Source organism: Pantherophis guttatus, chromosome 3, assembly GCF_059756535.1.
Source record: "Pantherophis guttatus breed Tessera chromosome 3, ASM5975653v1, whole genome shotgun sequence".
Classification (NCBI taxonomy): Eukaryota; Metazoa; Chordata; class Lepidosauria; order Squamata; family Colubridae; genus Pantherophis; species Pantherophis guttatus.
Genome location: NC_142065.1, coordinates 102,806,862 through 102,820,032, shown reverse-complemented (window position 1 = coordinate 102,820,032; position 13,171 = coordinate 102,806,862). Strand labels below are relative to the sequence as shown.

Genomic DNA, 13,171 nt, shown 5'->3' with positions numbered 1-13,171 from the left:
ACTATACCCAATAAAAACAATTGTGGAGAGAATTGAATTTTTTTCTTCAAAACATTCTGCATGACCCACCAACTTTTTATCCAAAAAGCCTTAACTTTCCTACAAGTCCACCAAACATGATAATACGTAGCATCCAAACATTCACATCTCCAACATTTTGGCTGAACATTAGGGTACATACATGACAACTTTTTGGGATCTAAGATTCTGCGACTGTGTAAATTTAACATTCTGAACCCAAATTTTTTCCCATGTTTCCAACATCACTGGTTCTTCAAAATTTTGTGCCCACTTAATCATACAATCTTTAACTAATTCAGTTTCTGAGTCCCTTTCTAGCAAAACATTATAAAGCCTTTTGATATGCATTGGACCTTTCTCTTTTATATGTCTAACCAATTCTTCCTCGTGCAACATAATACCAGTTTTTTGGTCCTCTTTCCATCTCAATTGTAATTGATTATATTGTAATCAAGTTAAATTAATCCCTTCGTCCAACAGTGTCTGCAATGTCTTCAGCTGCCATCTGCCCGCATCTGTAATAAGAACCTCTTTGTATAAAAACCCCCCGAGTGACATTATATTTGTATTCCACAAAGTATGACCAAGATCCAGCCATAGCGGTATTTTATAATCCCATTTGAATCGGTGCTTCTTCCAAACTCTCATCAAAGAATCTCTAAGTATATGACTTTTAAATACTTTATCAACTTTGTCATCATAAAATAAGTAAGCATGCCATCCAAATTCAAGATCAAAACTTTCTGCATTCAATATTCCAGCCTTTTTACTTCCAAACCAATCACTTGTTAAAATTAAAGCTGCTGCATCATAATATAACTGTAGGTTTGGAAGTTTAAGACCTCCTCTTTCTGGAACATCTTGCATAATTTTCAATTTCACTCTCGGCTTTTTCTCATTCCAGACAAACTTATTGAGTCCAGTTTGCCAGACTTTCAATTGTTTATCACTTTTAAGCACCGGAATCATTTGAAACAAAAAAAGAAATCTTGGCAAAATGTTCATCTTAACTGCTGCTATTCTTCCAAGTAGAGACAGCTGCAGTTTTTTCCAAGTCTCCATGTCTTTCTGCACCTCTCGCCACAACACTCATAGTTATTTTGAAACAATTTCATGTTTGATTCTGCAACCTGAACTCCTAGATATTTTACCTTAGGTACAGTCTCAAAACCTGCCCTCCTTTCAAGCTCATGTTTACCATCTTGTGTCATGTTTTTAACTATCATTTTAGTCTTTTTTGAATTCAGTCTAAAACCTGAAACTTTACCATAGTCTTGTATAATGTCCTTCATCAGGATTATTGATTCCATTGGTTGTGATAGGGTAATAACCAGATCATCTGCAAATGCCTTTATTCTGTAGTCCTCTTGCCTAATCATTATACCTTTCAAGATATTAGAGTCCCGTATTGTATTTAGCAAGACTTCTAGTGTTAGAATAAATAAAAGTGGGGACAACGGACATCCCTGTCTTGTTCCTTTTTCAATTTTAAACTCTGTTGTCAAGCTTCCATTAATAATAATCTGTGCCTTTTGCTCTTGGTAAATTGCTGAAATCGCCTGTATAAATTGATCCCCAAAGTCCATCTTTTTTAAAGTCTTTAATAGAAAATTCCAATCCACTCTATCAAAGGCCTTCTCTGCATCCAAAAAGACCAGCACTGCAGGAATCTGTTTGTTCTTCTCAAGATATTCCAATAAATCTATTACTTGCCTTACATTATCCTTCATGTGTCTGCCCTCGATAAATCCCGCTTGATCATCATGAATCACCTTTTGGATTACTGGCATCAACCTGTTGGCTAATACTTTCGCATAGATTTTATAATCTGTATTCAGAAGAGATATTGGTCTATAGTTCTCTGGTTTTTTAGGACCGACTTGTTCTTTTGGTATCAAAGATATATAAGCTGTTGTCCATGATGGGGGTATTTTACCCCCTTGTTGAATATTGCAAAATAAATCTCTGAGTTGTTCCACCATTACAGCTTGCAAAGTTTTATAATACACTGCGGTCAAACCATCCGTGCCAGGAGCTTTGGCTGTTTTTAACTGTTTAATTGCTACTATTATCTCCTCCTCTGTTATAGGATAATTCATTCTTTCCTTTTGTTGATCAGTAATTTTTGTAACTCTTTTATCATTTAAATATTTTTCTATAAGTCCATTCTGCACTTCCTCTTTGGCATATAGTTTGGTATAATAGTCCACAAAAGCTTCTTTAATTAATTTTTGTTGAAAAATTTCTTTCCCTCCAATATCAATACTATCAATAGTCCGTATACTTTGTTTTTTCCTCAATGTGTAAGCCAACCATCTGCCCGGTTTATTAGCGTTACAAAATGTATTATGCTTCGCATATTGTAAGTTTGTTGCAACTTGTTCCGCCATAAGCATTTGAAATTGGTCTTTCAAAAGTTTTATAGCGCTACATATTCTTTCATCTGTTGGATTTTTAATAAGTAACTGTTCTTTATTCTTTATTTCTATTTCCAATTCAGATCTTTTCTTTTGTCGAAACAGTCTATGTTTAGAGTTCATGAAGATAAGTACCCCTCTCATATAAGCTTTACTTGCATCCCACACAATTTCAATTGGGGTACCTTTATTCAAATTTATTTCAAAAAATTCTTTCAAATGCTTTTTAAGTTCTGTTGTATTTTTTTCATATCTAAACAAGTTCTCATTTAATCTCCAAGAACGTCTCTCAACCTTATCCATCTCAATTTCTATCCATACTGGGCTATGGTCAGTCAAAGTTCTTGGAAAAATCTTTGTTCTTTTTGTCTTGACAAGTAAGTCATCTGACAGCAAAATGAAGTCAATCCTAGAGAAGGATCTGTGTCTATCAGAAAAAAAAGTATAGTCCAATTCTTTTGGATTATGTATTCTCCAAACATCTTTTAGTTCCATATCTTCTTTCATGTCAAAAAAAGTCTGTGGTAATCTAATCCTAGACTTTGCCAAACTCTTTTTATCTAATTTAGAATCAATTACTCCATTCCAATCTCCCATAATTAAAATAGATCTGTAGTCCCATTGCAGTATTTTAGTATGTAACATCTTATAGAAATGGTCCTGTTGTTGATTGGGAGCATAAATTCCAATCAGAAGAATGTAACTCTTAATGAGCATACCTGGAACATTTGATGTTTGATTAGAGCTCTGTGAACAACTAGAAGCAAATAAAGTTATAATATGTAGCCAACATGGGTTTGTTAAAAACAGATCATGCCAAACCAATCTTTTTACATTCTTTGATAAAGTCACTAAATTAGTAGACCAGCGAAACGCTGTGGACATAGTATACTTAGATTTCAGTAAAGCATTTGACAAAGTAGACCACAACCTACTTCTTGGTAAGCTAGAAAAATATGGAATAGATAACATCAACACCAGATGGATTTGTAGCTGGCTGACAAACTGAACTCAATGAGTAGTCCTTAATGGTACTAAATCCACATGGAGAGAAGTAAGCAGCGGGGTACCACAAGGCTCTATCTTAGGCCCAGTACTCTTCAATATCTTTATATATGGCTTAGATGACGAAATAGAAGGAGAACTCATCAAATTTGCAGATGACACTAAACTGGCAGGAATAGCCAAGATCCCAGAAGACAAGCTCAGAATTCAAAAAGATCTGAACAAACTTGAACAATCCAACAAAATGAATTTTAATGTAGAGAAAAGCAAAGTTCTATATTTAGACAGGAAAAATCAAAGGTATAAGTACCGATTAGGTGAGACCTGGCTCAAAAACAGTAACTGTGAGATTGGCCTTGGAGTCCTAGTGGATGATCACTTGAATATGAGCCAGCAGTGTGCAGCAGCAGCCAAAAAAGGAAATACAATTCTGGGTTGTATAAACAGAGTCATAGAATCAAGATCATGCAGAGTATTAGTACCGCTTTATAAAACCCTAGTAAGACCACACCTGGAATACTAGACAATCACTTGTCTGAAATGGTATAGGTTCTCCTGCTTTTTTTTTTTTTTTTTTTTTTTAATTTTGATTTATATGCCGCCCTTCTCCGGAGACTCAGGGCGGCTTACAATGTGCTCAGCAATGTGCTCTGCTTGAGCAGAGGGCTGGACTAGAAGATCTCCAAGGTCCCTTTCAGCTCTATTCTACTGTATTCTGGATTGTTCTGTATCTGATCCATCAGTTGTTGCCAGCATTGTTGTGTGATCACATTGTTTGTGATCTGGTCTTCCATCAGCTTGAATCCCAGGAACAAGACCAGAGGTATTTCATAAATATAATTGTTATGAAAGCACAGAAACAAAGTTTAAGTACATAGTTAATAAATTTACACTTCTTGAGAAGCTCAGTTTTTATTTTCTTAAAGGCATTTATGATTAAGAGGGTGTCTTGAGACTTCTGGAAGATGAGATTGAAATTGGTAGGTCTACAATAGTGATATTGGAGGTAGGGTTGAACAGTGGAGTTCTTGGTGCTCTCTGAGCTTGGTTGTTTGCTTCCAGATATATCATTGACTGGCTTGATAACATTATCAGTGTATTGATAATGTTACCTAGTTGACTGTGAAGAGCAAAAATATCAGGTCCACACATGAAAGTTCTAATTTACTGATGTATTGCTAAAGCCTATGCAAGGAATCTTCTTAGAGTAATTATTTGCACCTGGACAAAACTAGGTAAAGGACAATGGCATTTAAGGAGGGTTGGACTTAGTTCTCTTGTGGCTATGTAATTATTTTAAACTGATGCTTTCATTTAACTCCTTCCCCTGGCTCTACTGCTCTCTTGCCTACATTGGGTAATGAAATGTTAGCAAGCAAACAACCAAGGACTCCACTCATCAGTAGGTCTTTCATGCTAAGTACTCCTCCTAAGGTTTTTGTGCAGGTATTCTTAAGTTTCCTCATTTGTACTAGGTACCCATTGAGCTCTTCATGATGTAGAACAGGGGTGTCTAACTTGCGTCGTCATGGTGGCATCACGTGATGTATCGGGACTTTTTCCCCCTTCCCCAAACCGGGTGGGGGCGGAGCCAGCACATGATGCATCCAATCCGTAGGCTGCCCCTGATGTAGAATGTTTTATTTAAAAAATACTAATTGGTGATATTCAAATTCCAGGCTCATTTTTGCATTGAATCAGTTCTTTCTATACTATGATCATTTCATCTATCCCCTGCTGCTTATATTTAGACATTTGACATTCAAAAGTAGGCTGATTCTAATCTTTAAGCTTGCCATGCCTGCTATCTTCTCAATAGCTTATGTTTCATGAATGTGTCTAATCCTAAAGGGAAAAGAGATTCAAGTAGAATTTTATGCATGATGCAAGTAGATCAAAATGAAACATAAGATATGATCTGCCTTATCATAACCCAGTCATAAAAGTTTGTCATTATTTTTAAAACATTTTTGAAAAATTTGTATATAAATGAAAAACCTAGTTGAACTGCATGCTCATCATCCCACCCTCTCTCTTTTCATGTCTCATGCCAGTTATTGCTTACTAATCTATTTCACCTTTCTCTCTGGTATCATCTTCTCCCACTTCTGCTTTACAATAATTAGCTTTTAGCTGCTGCTACTTTTCACTTTGATTTTTTTCTGTAGGAGTTACAATGTATCCTTCTGCTTATCTAATCTATAAAAATTAAGCCTGCTATCTCTCTTTGGTACTTTTGATGAAAAAGCATGAGATCACTGAGATTTTTTTTAATTGAGAAATTTAGCCTTTCTAAGTGGTATAGCAAGATATAATTTTATGCATTTATCTAAACAAGGCATAATTATTAACATTGCTTTTAATTACTAGAAAAATATGGGCTTATGCTAGAAGTTGTGGTTGGATAATCCAGTAGTTATGGATGTACTCCACCCATTTTCACTTCAGTATTCTGTAAGAACTTTAGCAGAGCCTTGTCAGGATCAGAGGCTAAGGCAATGAACTAAATCTGGGAAGATCTTGGCTCAGTTTCAGTATTATCCATGTAAACACACTGGATTTTAGAGTTATACCCAGGCAACTGCAATAAATCTCTCTCTAGAGTTTGCAACCTGCATTAAAGACTGTTGAAGGAGAAGGCTATACCATCCATCTCCTAATTTAATTGGCTCTCATGTGGAACCAATCGCTTTATTCGTCCAGAAAAAAGTACATAGATAGCACATAGAGATAAATAACACCTACATACTATTCAAGAGACGATTTTTAAAAAAGCCTGAAAGGAAACCAAAAGACCAAAACACCTCCTCACCAGTAATCAAACCTAACCCCAAGATTAATATGAGGCCAACAATCAAGAAATAAACAATATTCCAATCAAGGAATTATCAATTCAGACAAGCAAGCTAACAGTAAACAACAGTCTAATCAATGAACACTCCCACCAACACAGACAGGGCAAGCCACTAACATATAAAAAAGAAGACTACTAATTATAACCCCATTCTCTTCTAACATTTATGTTGCCTAGTTTGGTAATGAAACTTCTGCAAGAAAACCACCATGCTCAAAGAGTACCAATGACAATCCTCAGCTACAAATATTCTATTGATATCCTTCTTGAAAATAAGGGAAATAAAGCTCCATATATATTTTATGTGACTGAGTCTCTTGTACTCTACCAGTCCAATAAACATACATTCCTAATCAGTGTTTAAGAACCCATGACCAATAGTCAGATAAAAGTAGACTTCAACTTGGTTTGTTAAAATGTTACAGTCAAGACAACCGACTTTCTTGCATTTTTCTTGTAGTGGTAGTATTTCAATACAGATTATCTGAAGGACTGGGTTTTTCCAACAGTCCCTACAAATCCAATTCAATCTAGCAGATTGGGCATGCTACATATCCCATCAGCCAAAGAGTGTTGACTGGTAGAGGAACTAGAAGACAGGCCTTGTCTGCTGCAGTCCCAGTCTTATGAAATATTCTCCCCTCAGAGACTGGAATGGCCCCAAGCCTATTGACTTTTCTTTTAAAACTTGCTTATGTACCCCGACCTGTGGCTCAGAATATGTTATGGGCCCTGCTACTTGACTTTATTGTTAATTGGTTAGCTATCTCAGCTGCATTTAATATAATTTTACAATTGTAAGCCACCCAGAATCACTTGACTGAAATGGGCGGCCATAGAAATTGAAGAAATTGATTTGAATTAAACTGGCTCAAGAAAGTGCTCTTGTTGTAGAAGTAGTATGATTGCTAATGAAGAGAAAAGATGTTCATAGATTTAAACGTTAGCTTCTTACTAGATTTACCGTAATTGAATAGGCTGCAATTAGCTGGTTTGCATAACACATTAAGCATTATTTATTTTTAAACTAGGTTCACACAATACTATAAGTCAAACCAAATAAACTCCATTATCCTTTAGTGTGATCTGAGAATCAGGCCCTACTTTTTGATAAAAATGCTTTTTCCAAAGGAAAAATCTGTAATTCAAGTAGCAGCCCTCTACGGAGGCAATTGCTTGTGTGCTATATGCTATGGAAACCAGTCCATAAACTCTGATCAACAATATTCTTAATCCATACTATTAATGGTGGTTTTATGCCTTAAAGTCTTATAAGCTGTTGAGGGAAGATTTCCTATGTTCTCAATTTCGGACTTTTTTTCTGCAACGTTTCTGATTCATCTCTCCATTTTTTCTCCTTGGTCTGGATCTTACTGAATTTTTAAAATATGGTGACATTTTTTAAAACTAGCCTTTTTTTCCTTGCACTACTAATTTTTTAACCTAGTAAAAGAACTTTCAAGATTTCTAAGTGATTTCAGAATCTGATTTTTTCCCCTTATAGTAGTTTGACTATATAGGAAATTGTGAGGAAAGTAAAATGCAATATTATAATTATATCTAAAGATATGTGACTATGCTATATTAAAGCATTAGTCCATTATCTTATTATGATGCTAATCAAAGCAGTTTAATTGAAAGAAGATATATAAAAATATATTTGTGGAACAATTGCAGATTGTGGTACTATGGATTCTGCTTTCTGATGCCTGCTTTGTTCCTTCTATAAGGTATTTTGAGCCTCTGCTTGCTGAAGAGGTTTGGATGGGTAGAGTTACTTTTGGAGAACTCTCAGGCTATTCTAACATTTGGATTGAAAGAATTGTTCTAAAAGTATATGGGAAATCCCTGCTGAAATCCCAGATGCTAGACTAGACTGATAGTTAGATATATCTATAGCAAACCACAATTACATCAAAATGATGACAAGTGCAGTGACCTCGAATAAATGCCACAACTATGTACTCACGTTCTGATTTTGGAAAAAGCATATAAGTTGTGGTATTTGTGTGAAAACATCACACATGTTACTTACCTCCTTTTCTCCATGCAGAGTAGTTTCCAGTAGGTTTAATGGCTTCCTGACCTTATTACTCCCAAACCAGAATAAGATATTCAAAATAGCAAAGTACTTGCTCTTAATTTATATATTCTCTTCTTTAATTTGGAATGAAGGGTTCTTGGTGCGTGGTTCTCTGAGCTTAGTTGTTTTCTTGCAGAAGTTTCATTACCCAAACTAGGTAACATCAGTCCTAGTAATTCCATATTTTGGAATTTATGCAGAATTTGGATTGCTGGAATTTCAGATATTTTTAAACTCATTTATTTTTCAAATTCCTAAACTATCTCAGTTTCATTAGAGATTTTTTTTTCCCATTCAGTGCATAATTTTGCTCCTCGTTCTTTGGTTTCTTAAAGGCATCAATAACCTTCTGGTTGCAGCCTTCCGGTTCGGCGTCGCAGCGAGACAGTCGGGGAAATAGCGGGCTCTGATGAGTCCTGCGAAAACCCCGGCTGCCGAACTGCTGCCGATGGTCTTCGGACCGAACCCGTCTCGCAGGGATGGGGGAAGAAGAGGGGTGCCTTGGATGACCGAGAGGAACAGGCAAGTTCCTCGGAGGTCGGAGGGAACCCTCTGTGAGTCGGCGGTGGGGGGCGGCAGCCATGGCTGGGACAACCGGGCAAGATAAGTGCTGGAGGAAAGCAGAGAAAAACAGAGCCTTTTGAAGCCGGGTGAGTGACAACAGCCCAGGCTTGTAACAATGTTTAGAGCATTACTAATAATTAGAAGACCCCTAGCCTAAAACAGCGACTATGTAACAAAGGGGCAGTGGAAAAATTTTTAAAACTACAATTTTAAAGAGACAAAGACCTGTGAAACAACTAATTTTGGAACAGAATTAAGAGAATTAATGGAGATATGGTTAAAAGACTAAACACTTTAAAAATTTGAATTGAATTTTAAAAAGAAAAAAAGAAGATTTGATATCTTTTTAATTAAAAGAAGAAGATTGGGTGGTTATATAATAATAAATAAAATGGAGTCTTGCATGACTAATGGAAAATGTGGATTATAGAGAGACACCATCTAGCGTAAAGAGGAACTTTGTAACTTCCCTTTGTTATGGGAAACTTTGAGCTTTACAGATAAAAACTACTGAACTTTGTGGAAGAGGATTTTCCTTCCTTGCATGCAGGCAGCTTGACTATAGTGAAAAAAAAAGAAATTTACAATGGAACTCCTACAGTTGAAATAATAATAATTTAAATACTGGCGCAGGAATAGAAGAAGGATTAAGCGCACCCTCAAAAGAAAAAGATTTCATACATCATATCCGGAATAAAAATAAGAAAAGAGAATTTACTTGATTTATGGAGAACTAAATTAAAAACTTGGAAAATGGAAGGAAATACATGTTTGCACGTGAGGAAATGAAGATAATGTGATTAAAAATAAAATAAAGATGGATTGTAATAATAAAAGGGAGTTTTTTTTATAGAAATCAAGAATGTTAAAAGAAATTAATTAATACATGTGAAGATATGCAAGAACTATGTTTTAATGTTAAAATGCTAAGGAAAAGATAAGGATAAATATGATTAATTAAAAATATTAAAAGGAATTTATAAATATAGTTAAAGATATGTTTTAAGCAAGAACCATGTCTCAATGTTAAAATGTTATGAATGATATCAAAAAGGATACAGAAAAATGGGATTATGTGAAAAAGCAATGCATAGATGGATGGAAACAACAAAGAAAGGTTTAAGTAGAGATTGAAAGTTAAACCAACTATGAATATGCTGTGTTTAACAGCCAAAAAGTTATAATATGCTGTGTTGAACAGCCAAACAAAATGACTATGCTGTGTAACAGCCAAAACAAAACTGAATATGCTGTGTAATGGCCAAAATAACCAAAAATGAATATGCTGTGTTTAACAGCCAAAAAACAAAAAAACAAAAACAAAAAAAAAACAACAGAATATGCTGTGTTTAACAGCCAAACAAGAAAGGGCATGCTGTGTAACAGCCAAAAAATAATAAAAAGGATATGCTGTGTTTAACAGCCAAAGTAAATGGTTATGCTGTGTTTAACAGCCAAGAAATAAAAATGATTGATTTAACAACAAAGATAAAAACAATAATGCTGGGTTTGTTTAGGAAAATATAAAACGAGGTGGGATAATTAAAGTGAGGAAGTGTATGTTGAGAGTGATAGTTAAGATAAAATGAATAAGTTAGGTTTAATAATAGAAATAAAAGAGTATAAATTTTGAGTTTAATAGTTAGAAATAAAATGGGTATGTTGAAATTAAATATTTTTGGAATGTTTAACATAATTGTATGATTTATATTGTTAAAATATATCCATCTAAGCAAATGGAAGAGAAAAATGGATTGATAATTGGTTAGGATTTAAGATTTAAGTAACGGGTTTTGGGGGATAATGGCATAGTTACATAGACAGATTTTAGGGAAATCGTTGTTTAAAATATTTAGTTGTGTCAATTGAAAAATAAGATTTGTTAATGATTTGCTTTAATATGTGACCAGAGCAAAAGCTTTGTTTTGAAAAGATGTGTTTTATGTTTGTTTTTTTTTGTTTTAAAAATAAAAAAAATTCTATTAAAAAAGATAACCTTCTGGTTGCTGTTGAACCATGGGTTTCAGCATCCCTCACCGTTGGTCAGGGCTGCTGGGAGTTGTAGTTTAGCACACCTAGAAGACTATAGTTTTTGATTGTTCCTTTCTGAATGTCATTGGCCTTTAAAACATACATTTTGACTCAAACAGAAGTCAACTAGAAGTTCATACCGTTTCAAGCTAAATTTATCTTATATAAAAATGCACAACAACAACAACAACAACCCAAACCTCTTTAATATTTACATATTTAGAGAAGCTCTTCCTAATTAGTACAGTACTCTTCCCAGTTTTATTATGAGAAAGGACATGAATAGAATTAGGTTTGGTTTTATTTCTGAAAATGTATTTTCAGGGTATAAGCTGTATTTCTCTTTCTATATCAAGATATCCATAAATGTGGTTAGCACAATTAGCTGTTGCTCAATTGATGAGTTAGACTTGTTTAGTTTTTCTTTGATTGGTATCTTATTTCTTCCCTCTCTTCCTCCAAAGCACTGGTGTCAAACTCGCCGCATCACATTGCCATCACGTGACATTTCGCAGTGTTTTTCCCATTCCCGGTGCTGGTGTGGCATGGCGTATGCGTGACGCATCCGGCCCACAGGCCGCCAGTTTGACACCCCTGCTCCAAAGCATTCACATCTATCCATTGCATCAACTTTATGTTTCTCCCTTTACATCATCTCCTAAATTCCCCTGGATTCCTACTCAATTATAATCCTTCTAGATGACCATGTCAGTGAGACCCACATGGGCTCTGCTTGGATATTTTCCTAACTTAAACTGGAGAATATAAAGTGAACTGTTTGATTTATTCCAACCTTTCCAAATGTGTACCTTTTAGATACATTGAATCAACCTTTATAATCCTCCATTGGCCATATTGTTTTATTTATTATAGCAATTGAAGTCCAATAGCTCTAGATACAATTTCCTTAAGGGAGCTGCTCAGTACAGCACTGACACAATAATATTGCAGTTATGTAGGAATGATTTTGTGAGCAGAGGGAAGGCCATAGCCAGGGGAATGGTCACATAAGAGGCAGCTTAGTTGGACCAAGAATGTGGGAATGGCAAATATCTCAGAAGGGATCCTCCGTAGTTTTTTGGGCTGTAAAGGTCATGGAGCAGAAATTTACTTTCAGATTAGCAAAATTCTGTTAATGTAACCTTACAATAAAGTAGAATTAGTTCACCTGGCCTTGCTTCCTTGCAAGGCTGTTATTAGCTTGCAAGACTGATATCAGTCTTGGAAGTCAGAAAGTACAACGGTGGAATCTAGGTATTCCTTAGAACCCCACAAAGAGTGCTTGGAAAGTTATATATAACCCTTCAGTTTCCACCTGCACTAGGCGTAAAACTAATATCTACAGAGGAGCCGAGGTAATTGCTCTTTTTATTTGAGAAATTTATTTGCTTTTTGGAATTTGAGAAATCTTGTTTGCCTCATTTGCCCATACTACCCATACTTATCCTTTTCCTTGGCCCCTGTTGTAAGAAACATGTAGCTATCTTAGTGATAGCCAGGTGTTTCTTACAATGGAAGAACTGGGTGCCAGTTCCATCTTCACTAGTTTCACCCCATTATCTAGCATCCAAATGCAATCCTTTAGATTTTCAAATTGCCAAATGATCAAGTGTACGATTGACAGCCCCTTTTCTGCTAAGGAAGGGCCATATTTTCATAGAAATGATCTGTTAGAGGATGAGCAAAGAGTGATAAAGAGTGAAAAGACCTATTTTCTTTCCGACCAACCATTTTTTTCCCTATTTCTAAGAGCCCCTTTTTATTTTCCCAAGTAGCAGGCTTGGAGAAGTGAGAATGAGCTCTTATAACATATCTGAGTGAGACCTATTATATTTGGGCTGCAAAAATCCAGGCAACCCATAAACTGGAATAAAGAATTAGTGTTGTACTGTATTTTTGCAGCTCAGATATATGGCCTAGCACGTGGACCTGAAAGGATTGTCCATTCTTTCCTTAAGTTGAATAGTTTTTAACTGGTTTATATATCTATGGTGTGAGTATGTTCTTGGGTTTGTATTTATACTGCATGTTCCTCTTAGCTGGTAGGATATGGGACAATATGCTGGTTTGCAAAGTTTTCTCTATATTACAGATCTTACCTTGTATAAATTAGTATGAGCATGCTTGCAATAAAACCAAGCTTTGGTTGTGCTTGAGTCAAAACTGACCCAGTATTATCCTTTCTCTAGTAAGTAA

At 35.4% G+C, this 13,171-nt stretch overlaps 1 protein-coding gene across 5 annotated transcripts in view; it reads left to right on the top strand.

Annotated features, from left to right (window-relative positions):
• The window catches only part of CACNA1E (calcium voltage-gated channel subunit alpha1 E), a 453,280-nt gene that overhangs the window by 214,627 nt on the left and 225,482 nt on the right, over window positions 1-13,171 (top strand). The gene's annotated exons all lie outside the window — the stretch shown is intronic.